General features: G+C 39.7%; 1 long non-coding RNA gene across 2 annotated transcripts in view; it reads right to left on the bottom strand.

Annotated features, from left to right (window-relative positions):
- Positions 1-5,930: 5,930 nt before the first annotated feature.
- Positions 5,931-9,815, bottom strand: part of LOC138364511 (uncharacterized) — a 7,453-nt gene continuing 3,568 nt past the window's right edge. For both annotated transcript variants that reach the window (XR_011228430.1, XR_011228429.1), the window contains exon 3: positions 5,931-6,197. This is a non-coding gene — a long non-coding RNA (uncharacterized lncRNA). The remainder of the gene's footprint in view (positions 6,198-9,815) is intronic.

The following is a 9,815-nucleotide window of genomic DNA, read 5'->3' as shown; positions in this document are numbered from 1 at the left end:
AGTGAATAATACTGAGTGACTAGGTTAGGGCGAGGAACATAGTACAGTGTCTGGCTTTGGAAGAATGCCTACTGTTTTAGAAACCTTATTGCCATGATCATAATCGTATGGGTTAAAAAGCATTTGTTGTCACTCCTACACTGTGGCTTGTTGAGCTTGAAACCTTTGCTCCTTGTTCGTGTTACATCTGACCTTTTGAAGAAATTGTATGAATCAATATCCTCCAAATTGTTCAGTATTTTAAAGGTTTCGCTCTATTACTCTCTCATTTGCATATATCTAAGCATATAGATTAGATATAGATTTAGATTAGATTTTTTAGTCAGGTAAAGGTACATACATTGCAGATGAGTTACAAAGGGAAAGACAATGACTAGAGTTCACTAGCTCTATTGGAAGAGAAACGTCTGCAAGACAAGTGTGGGCAAAAATTAAGGTAGCTAAGGGGAGCAGAGCCCGGCCTGCGGCTCACAACGACCCCCAGGGTAAGGCTGAAGAACTAATTCACAAGTGGAGTGATGCAGCATCATCCTCCTCCCTCCCTGCAGAAGTAAGCAGGGAACAGCTCCTCCGACATAATGACAGAAGGATTAGGATAACAAGAGCACAATCTAGTGATGACGAGTATGGGGAACCAATTACAGCCAAGGAAGTAAAGGGGGCTATGAAAAGGGTAAAAGTACAGCACCTGGTGAAGATGGCGTCACCTACGACATACTCAGTGCACTGTGTGAAGTGTCTGGCAATCCACTACTCCACCTGTTTAACAAGTCATTCCTATGTGGAGTGTTGCCCACACAATGGAAACATGCAATAATGGTCCCAATACCGAAACCCAATGACCCTGGCAATTATAGACCTATCAGTCTCATGTAATGCACATGGAAGATGCTTGAAAGGATCATCCTAAACCGACTATTGCACAAAATAGGCAGGTTAGGGGAGGGGTCAATGGATTTGTTAAAGGACGGAGGACAGCAAACTATAGTTAATTACCTTGCTAATGATACAGCTAAGTACTCCCAATAAACTCGCACCTCGGGGCAACATTTTAAAATTTAAAATACAATACCTAAAGCCACTAATACGCATAGCGTTTCGGGCAAGTATATACGAAGTAAAACCCAAACAAAGAACTGACTCCGTAGGACCCATAAAAGATGAGACTAACAATTTTAAGTTGTATGATAAAAGGGCGGCAAACACTCTCAATGAATACCTAACATCAGTGTTCACACTAGAAAGCTTGAATGACATCCCATCACCAACACAAATGTTTGTCGGAGGTAAGGAGAATGAATTAAGAGAAATACCAATTACACGCGACACAATCAGGAAGAGCATTGACAAACTAAAAGACTCAGAAGCCCAAAGTGTAAATGGATTTAAGTCCCAAGTCGTAAAGGAACTGGCAAATTAATTGGGTGGTTGTAGGTAGGAGCTGCCTCGTATGGGCCGGTGGGCCTTCTGCAGTTGCCTTTGTTCTTGTGTTCTTGTGTTCTTATGTTGAGTAGCAACATTTGCAAATTTGCAGATGATACAAAAATAGGTAGGGAAATTAACACGGAAGAAGACTCACTATCACTTCAAGTTGATCTAAATAGGGTTTTGAAATGGTCAAAAGATTGACAGATGCAGTTTAATGCTGATAAATGTAAAGTTTTGAGACTAGGTAATGATGATAGTTACAAGATACGAGCTAGATGGTGTTGAGATTGCGAAGTCGGATTGTGAAAGGGATCTGGGAGTTATGATTAGCAAGAATTTAAAACAAAAGGATCAATGCATGAATGCTCGTAATAAGGCAAATAGGACACTGGGATTTATTAATCGAAGTGTTAGTAACAAGACACCTGGTGTGGTTCTTCAGCTATATCTTGCTCTGGTTGGGCCCCATTTACATTATGCAGTTCAGTTTTGGTCGCCATATTATAGAATGAATATAAATTCACTTGAACGTGTCTAGAGTAGGGTGACTAAGTTAATTCCCCAAAATAGAAATCTTTTATATGAAGAAAGATTAACAAAGCTTAAATTGCATTCACTGGAAAAGCGAAGAGTTAGGGGTGATATGATAGAGGTTTACAAGTGGATGAATGGACATAACAAAGGGGATATTAGTAGGGTATTAAAAGTATCAACACATGACAGAACACAAAACAATGGGTATAAATTGGATAAGTTTAGATTTAGGAAAGACTTGGGTAAATACTGGTTTGGCAACAGGGTTGTTGATTTGTGGAACCAATTACCGCGTAACGTGGTGGAGGTTGGGTCCCTCGATTGTTTCAAGCGTGGGTTGGACATGTATATGAGTGGGTTTGGGTGGTTATAGATAGGAGCTGCCTCGTATGGGCCAATAGGCCTTCTGCAGTTACCTTTATTCTTATGCTCTTAATTCACTATGCTTGCCAGTGAAACTCCTTTTCAGAAAATCGCTGGACCATGGAATAGTTCCCCTAGTAATAGTTGAAGGTGATGTAGTGATGGAGTAATCCTTATATTCCATTATCTCATCATCATAATGGCATAACTAATTACACAAGCATTAATCCTATCCCTATTTACAGGTAACGGTTTTCCACCCTTCTATAACTTACTGTGAGGTGTCGTCACCGTACATAAGCAAGCGACTTGAGAATAGCACATTACGGGCTATTCATGCCCGTGCCACCTCTTGGGTGGCTTAATCTTTATAAATAAATCAAAATAGCACACACCACACTGTTTACGGGCTATTCATGCCCGTGCCACCTTTTTGGGTGGCTTAATCTTTATCAATCACACACCACACGGGAGACATCTCCCGTCACGCAGGGTGCAGTCGCACCTCCACAGATCTCCAGTGTCAGCTCTTGATATTGGTAATGGCTCAAAAGGGCCACCACTTACGGGGTATTCATGCCCGTGTCACCTCTTGGGTGGCTTAATCTTCATCAATCAATCGAATAGCACACAGTACAATCTCCAGTCAAGAATGTAGCACTCGGCGTGTACAGTTCTAATCGACCCAAGACGATATATACAGCCTCGACACAGAGCAGACATGTAGCAGACTACGACCGTTGTTCAGGTCCATGTAAACTACATCTACCCGAAGTCCTTTGTCTGAATAGCCAGTTACCAGTTACAGGAGATACTTTTTCCATGAGTTATTAACTCATGGAACCGCCTACCCACCGAAGCGGTACGTGGCAAAACGATGCTGATTTTCAAAATATACCTGGAAAAGATCATTCCTCCCTACACCTGGGGGGTACCTTCGTTAAAGTAAAAAGGTATACAGAAATAACAAAGAAAATAGATATGAATACTATTACCTTCGATGTTAGTAGTAGTTGTGCAAGTGAGGAGAAAGAAAAAATATTACGGAGTTCATGGATGAAAGTAGATTGATAATATTATCTTGGAACGTTAATGGATTAAAAACTAGAGCGGTGGATGTACACTATTATACTCTTAGAGAGAATATTAACATAGCAGCACTCCAGGAAACTGGGGATAGGGATGGTAACATTCTGAACATGAAGATGAACATGTTGAACATGAAGATGTTCAGCTGCTGGGCGAGCCCTCTCCTACTCATCTGAGGGGAGGGAGATTAGATTATGCTTGTTTGATAAATGCTGAGGGCATAGAGGAGAATTGTCTTACTGTGGATGAAATGCTAAGAGATTTTGCATTACAAATACAGCTTAAACTAGATAAAAAGCATGCCTGCCTTCAGAGGAAAAGCTTAAAGTTTAATAAGGGAGAATTAAGGGGTCTTGTTGGTCATATTAAGTCTTGGTATGATACTTATAAGCCAGTTTCGGCAGAAGCATTTTATTAAGATTTAATTAAGGAGGTAGATGTATTTAATGCAACATTGAACCGGAAAACATCTGGTATAGAAAAGCATCCCCCCAGAAAAGTGTGCGGAGAAGAGAAAGGAAATTTGGAGCAAGTATTGGCAGGAGTTTGCAGAGAAAGTTGGGAGTAACAAACTTGAAGGAAATCTGGCAAGACATAAATGAAATAAGGGGTAAAAAGCATAATTTTGTTGCACATCCTGACCCGTAAGGAATTGCAAAAGGTCTCGTAAATAAATGGGCGGAAGCTGCCAAACTTAGTTCATTTAATTACCCGCTGTAACGAGAGAGTCGTTTGATTCTTGGAAAGATCTAAGAAAGGATTTTATACTTACAGCAGGTAACAGTGGTGATGTCACTTGCACAGGTATTACCAGAGAAGAACTAATAACGGCGATTAAAATTGGGAAATCTACCGCCCCCTGGGGAGGATGGAGTAACTTATGAAATACTTAATGAACTTGCCATTATGACGAAAAGCCCGCTGTTAGACCTCTTTAATATTAGTTATAAAGAGGGCAGAATTCCCAGTAAATGAAAAAGAACTATGATCATCCTTATCCCTAAAGCCAATGGAGAGTACAGACCTGTGTCTTTAACCTCGTGTTTTTGTAAAATGATGGAGAGGATCATTTTAAATAAACTTTTGTATATAATAGGTGATCAGCTGTCTAGTAATTTTTCGGGTTCCTCAGAGGAAAAAGTACCTCTGACTGTATTATTAAATGTCTAGCTAATGGTAATGATTATTATAGAATTTTTATTGATTTACAAGGAGCTTTTGATAAAGCCAACAAAGAGGTTATTTTATATGAATTAGCTGGTCTTGGTGTTGAAGGGAGATTATTGCGCTGGATAGGGGATTATCTTCAGGAAAGGAAGGCTCAGGTGTGGTATCAAGGTTGTATGGTTCAAGGTATCAAGGTCAAGAACTCTGCACACCTCAGGGAGGAGTGTTGAGTCTCACCCTGTTTAATGTACTAATGAATAAGATAGCATCTGAGAAATACTCAAATTGGGTAACTCCAATCATATATGCTGATAATATTTTGTTTCAGGGCAAAGATATTTCAAAGATTCAAACAGTGTTGGACAATTTCGGAAACCAGTGTCACCACATGGGACTAGTGGTTAATGAAGACAAAACTAAAGTTTGAATGTAGAAGTCGGAGGCCCATTATATTGGAAATAAACGGTAAAAATATAGAGTTAATATATATAAATATTTAGGCATATATGTTGGATATACCTATGAGAGTTTGGAAACTGAGATGAACAGACTGTTGAGTCAATGTCGGAAGAGATTACGACCTCTGAAGGCCTTGGCATGCTGTGGAAAGGAGTGGGAGTCCAAGTGCTACGAATGATGTACTTGAGTACTGTAAGATTTCTTATTGATTATGCTGCACCTGTCATTTCTTGTTTTGGTAAAGGTAGGATGGGCAAGTTGGAGAAGATACAAAATGAAGCCGTTGGGGGTCGTTGTGAGCCGCTGCTACCTTAATTTTTGCCCACACTTGTCTTGCAGACGTTTCTCTTCCAATAGAGCTAGTGAACTCTAGTCAATGTCTTTCCCTTTGTAACTCATCTGCAATGTATGTACCTTTACCTGACTAAAAAATCTAATCTAAATCTATATCTAATCTATATGCTTATATATATGCAAATGAGAGAGTAATAGAGCGAAACCTTTAAAATACTGAACAATTTGGAGGATATTGATTCATACAATTTCTTCAAAAGGTCAGATGTAACACGAACAAGGAGCAAAGGTTTCAAGCTCAACAAGCCACAGTGTAGGAGTGACAACAAATGCTTTTTAACCCATACGATTATGATCATGGCAATAAGGTTTCTAAAACAGTAGGCATTCTTCCAAAGCCAGACACTGAACTATGTTCCTCGCCCTAACCTAGTCACTCAGTATTATTCACTCATTTATCTATGTCTTGTCTATTTATGTCTTAAAGGTTACAAGACGTACATTAGTCAATACAATTGGTGCTTAAAATGTTAAGGATCTCTTGTGAAACACGGATATTAATAAAAAAATTTATTATGTAAAATAAATAAAAAAGGCCCAAGGGCCATGAAGTAACAAGAATGCAAGGCCGGCACAAGCTGGCGTAAGTAGAGAAGACGGAAGATTCTTCATATTAAAAGACTCTGCTTCTCCAAGATGGCAGTCACACCCTGCTTGCCCTGGACAATCACCATATGGAGAAGGACTGTTTACTGTGAAGGGAAGTCCACAAATGCAATGCCAGCATGAGTCAGTCTTGAAGGGTAAACGATGATGGCACCCTCACAGTAACACAAAAGCCGAGCAAGCCCAGTGAGGAAGACCTGTTGATGGGAAGGAGGAGAATCATTAGTCACAACAAAATCCACATAGAAACAAAGGAGAGAAAAAAAATAAAGTGGATGTCTTCTTTTTGTATAGACATAATAAATATTGCCATTTGGCTATGTATTTATATGATATATAATAGAATACAGCATAAAACAAAATAAGAGGGGTGATAGGAGAAGAAAAGATTAGTGTTCAGTGAGAATCCACAAGGTCTTCTCTGAATACTCTATTTTCTTCAAGGCTGTGGGTCCCTACAATTGCACCAGAGGTGGTACACACCCCTATTATTATTTAAACAGGTGAGTACACACACGGTGTTAGCAAACTTAGCCTCCAAACACACACACACACATGGTATCAGCAAACTTAGCCTCCAAACACACACACACACATGGTATCAGCAAGCTTAGCCTCCAAACACACACACACATGGTATCAGCAAGCTTAGCCTCCAAACACACACTCACAGAAAATGGGGACATTGAAACAGTTGAATAACTTGATTTCAAGAGAGAGAGGTCACTATGGGGAACTTCAAATTTTTTTTAATAAGTAATTAGGCAGACTTGTTGCTAGACAGGGAAGTAAATTAAATGTATGCCAAATTTTGCAAAATATACAATATTTTGCAAATATTTATGCACACAAACATTCATACCAAAACAGAGATGCAGGGCCAGAAAACAGGATTGGTTCAACAAAAATTGAGAGAGGGCCACAGACCAAAAGACACAAAAATGGAATGAAAGACATTGAAAAACTACAAGCAGATGTCAACAAAGTTTTCGATTGGGCAGCAGAAAATAACATGATGTTTAACAGTGATAAATTTCAGGCATGGCAAAAATGAGGATCTGAAACATAATACAGGGTACAAAACACAATCGAATCTTCCCATAGTAGAAAAACAGCATGTCAAGGATTTGGGAATAATGATGTCCGACGATCTAATGTTTAGGGAGCATAACCAAGCAAATATTGCGTCAGCCAGAAAAATGATCGGATGGATTATGAGAACTTTCAAATCCAGGGATCCCATCACAATGGTTGTACTCTTCAAGTCACTTATGTTGTCCCGTCTCGAGTACTGCTCAGTATTCACTTCCCCCTTCAGAGCAGGAGAGATTGCTGAAATAGAGGGAATACAGAGAACATATACGGCACGCATAGACGAGATAAAACACTTAAATTATTGGGATCGTCTCAAAGCTCTCCAAATGTACTCTCTAGAAAGGAGACGAGAGAGATACCAAATAATATACACATCGAAGATACTGGAGGGCTAGGTCCCAAATCTACACAGTAAAATAACAACGTACTGGAGTGAACGATATGGAAAAAAATGCAAGATTGAACCAGTGAAGAGCAGAGGTGCCACAGGCACAATCAGAGAGCACTGTATAAACATCAGAGGTCCGCGGTTGTTCAACGTCCTCCCAGCGACTATAAGAAATATTGCCGGAACAACCGTGGACATCTTCAGGAGAAAACTGGACTGTTTTCAAAGAGAAGTTCCGGATCAGCCGGGCTGTGGTGGGTATGTGGCCCTGCGGGCCGCTCCAAGCAACAGCCTGGTGGACCAAACTCTCACAAGTCGAGCCTGGCCTCGGGCCGGGCTTGGGGAGTAGAAGAGCAGAACCCCATCAAGCAGGTATCAACATAGAAAGAACCCAAACCCCCAATCATACCAGCGATACAAAGATGCGAGAAACAACTATACAGCAGTAAGGGGAGAGGCAGAAAGAAATTTTTAAAAAGGGATAATGGATAAATGTAAAACAGAACTGGGCCTATTCTACAAATTCATAAACAACAAATTGCAGGTAAAGGATAATATCCAGAGGTTGAAAATAGGAAACAGATTCACAGAAAATGATAATGCAACGTGTGAAACATTAAACCAAAAGTTCCAAAGTGTGTTTATACAAAATGAAATCTTAAGAGAACCAGACACAATAAGAATTTCTGAGAACATCATAGAGCGTATAGAGGTGTCTAGAGATGAAGTGGAAAATATGCTAAAGGAGCTAAGTAAGAACAAAGCAGTTGGTCCAGATGGAGTTTCACCATGGGTTCTGAGAGAATGTGCATCTGAGCTCAGCCTTCCACTTCACCTGATCTTTCAGGCATCCCTGTGTACAGGAGTCATAGCAAACATGTGGAAAAAGGCTAACATAGTTCCAATCTACAAAAGTGGCAACAGGGAAGACCCCACCCCTCTCAGTTATAGACCTGAATCATTGACAAGTGTAACAGTGAAAAGATTGAAAAAAAAAATAATAAAAACTAAATGGGTAGAACACCTGGAGAGAAATTATATAATATCACACAGACAGTATTGTTTTCGATCTGGAAGATCCTGTGTATCGAATTTACTCAGTTTCTATGATTGAGCCACAGAGATTTTAAAGGAAAAAGGTAGTTGGGTCGAATGCATCTATCTAGACATAAAAAAGGCTTTCGACAGAGTTCCACATAAGAGGTTGTTCTGGAAACTAGAAAATTTTGGATGGGTGACAGGTAAGCTTCTAACATGGATGAAAAATTTTCTGACTGATAGAAAAATGAGGGCAGTAATCAGAGGCAATCGGACTGGAGAAGTGTCACAAGTGGAGTACCACAGTACATGCACCAGAAATGTTCATTGTCTACATAAATGATCTACCAGTTGGAATACAGAATTATATAAACATGTTTGCTGATGATGCTAAGATAATGGGATGGATAAGAAATTTAGATGATTGTCATGCCCTTCAAGAAAACCTGGACAAAATAAATATATGGAGCACCACTTGGCAAATGAAATTTAATGTGAATAAATGCCATGTTATGGAATGTGGAATAGAACATAGATCCCACACAACCTACAAATTATGTGAGAAATCTTTATATAATTCTGATAAAAGAAAGAGGTCTAGGGTTGATTCTAGATAGAAAACTATCACTTGAGGCCCACATAAAGAACGTTGTGTGAGGAGCCTATGCCACGCTTTCTAACTTCAGAATTTCGTTTAAATACATGGATGGCGAAATACTAAAGAAATTGTTCACGAGTTTTGTTCGGCCAAGGCTAGAATATGCAGCGGTTGTGTGGTGCCCATATCTTAAGAAGCACATCAACAAACTGGAAAAGGTGCAAAGACATGCTACTAAGTGGCTCCCAGAACTAAAGGGCAAGAGCTATGTGGAGAGGTCAGAGGCATTATATATGCCAAAACTAGAAGACAACAAAAAGAGGTGATAAAATCACTATGTACAAAATAGTAACAGGAATTGATAAAATCGATAGGGAAGATTTCCCTAGACCTGGAACTTCAAGAACAAAAGGTCATAGATTTAAACTAACTAAACAAAGATGCCAAAGAAATATAAAAAAATTTCCTTTCGCATACAGAGTGGTACACGGTTGGAACAAGTTAAGTGAGAAGGTGGTGGCGGCCAAGACCGTCAGTAGTTTCAAAGCATTATGTGACAAAGAGTGCTGGGTAGACGGGACACCACGAGCGTAGCTCTAATCCTATAACTACACTTAGGTAACTACATTTGGTGTCAGCAAGCTTACCGTCGAAACACACACAAACAGCCTGCCTATTATTCAAGGCCTTCTCTGA

This window comes from Procambarus clarkii, chromosome 13, assembly GCF_040958095.1.
Source record: "Procambarus clarkii isolate CNS0578487 chromosome 13, FALCON_Pclarkii_2.0, whole genome shotgun sequence".
Classification (NCBI taxonomy): domain Eukaryota; kingdom Metazoa; phylum Arthropoda; class Malacostraca; order Decapoda; family Cambaridae; genus Procambarus; species Procambarus clarkii.
Note: the sequence above shows the minus strand (reverse complement) of the source record. Positions and strands in the feature narration are given on the sequence as shown.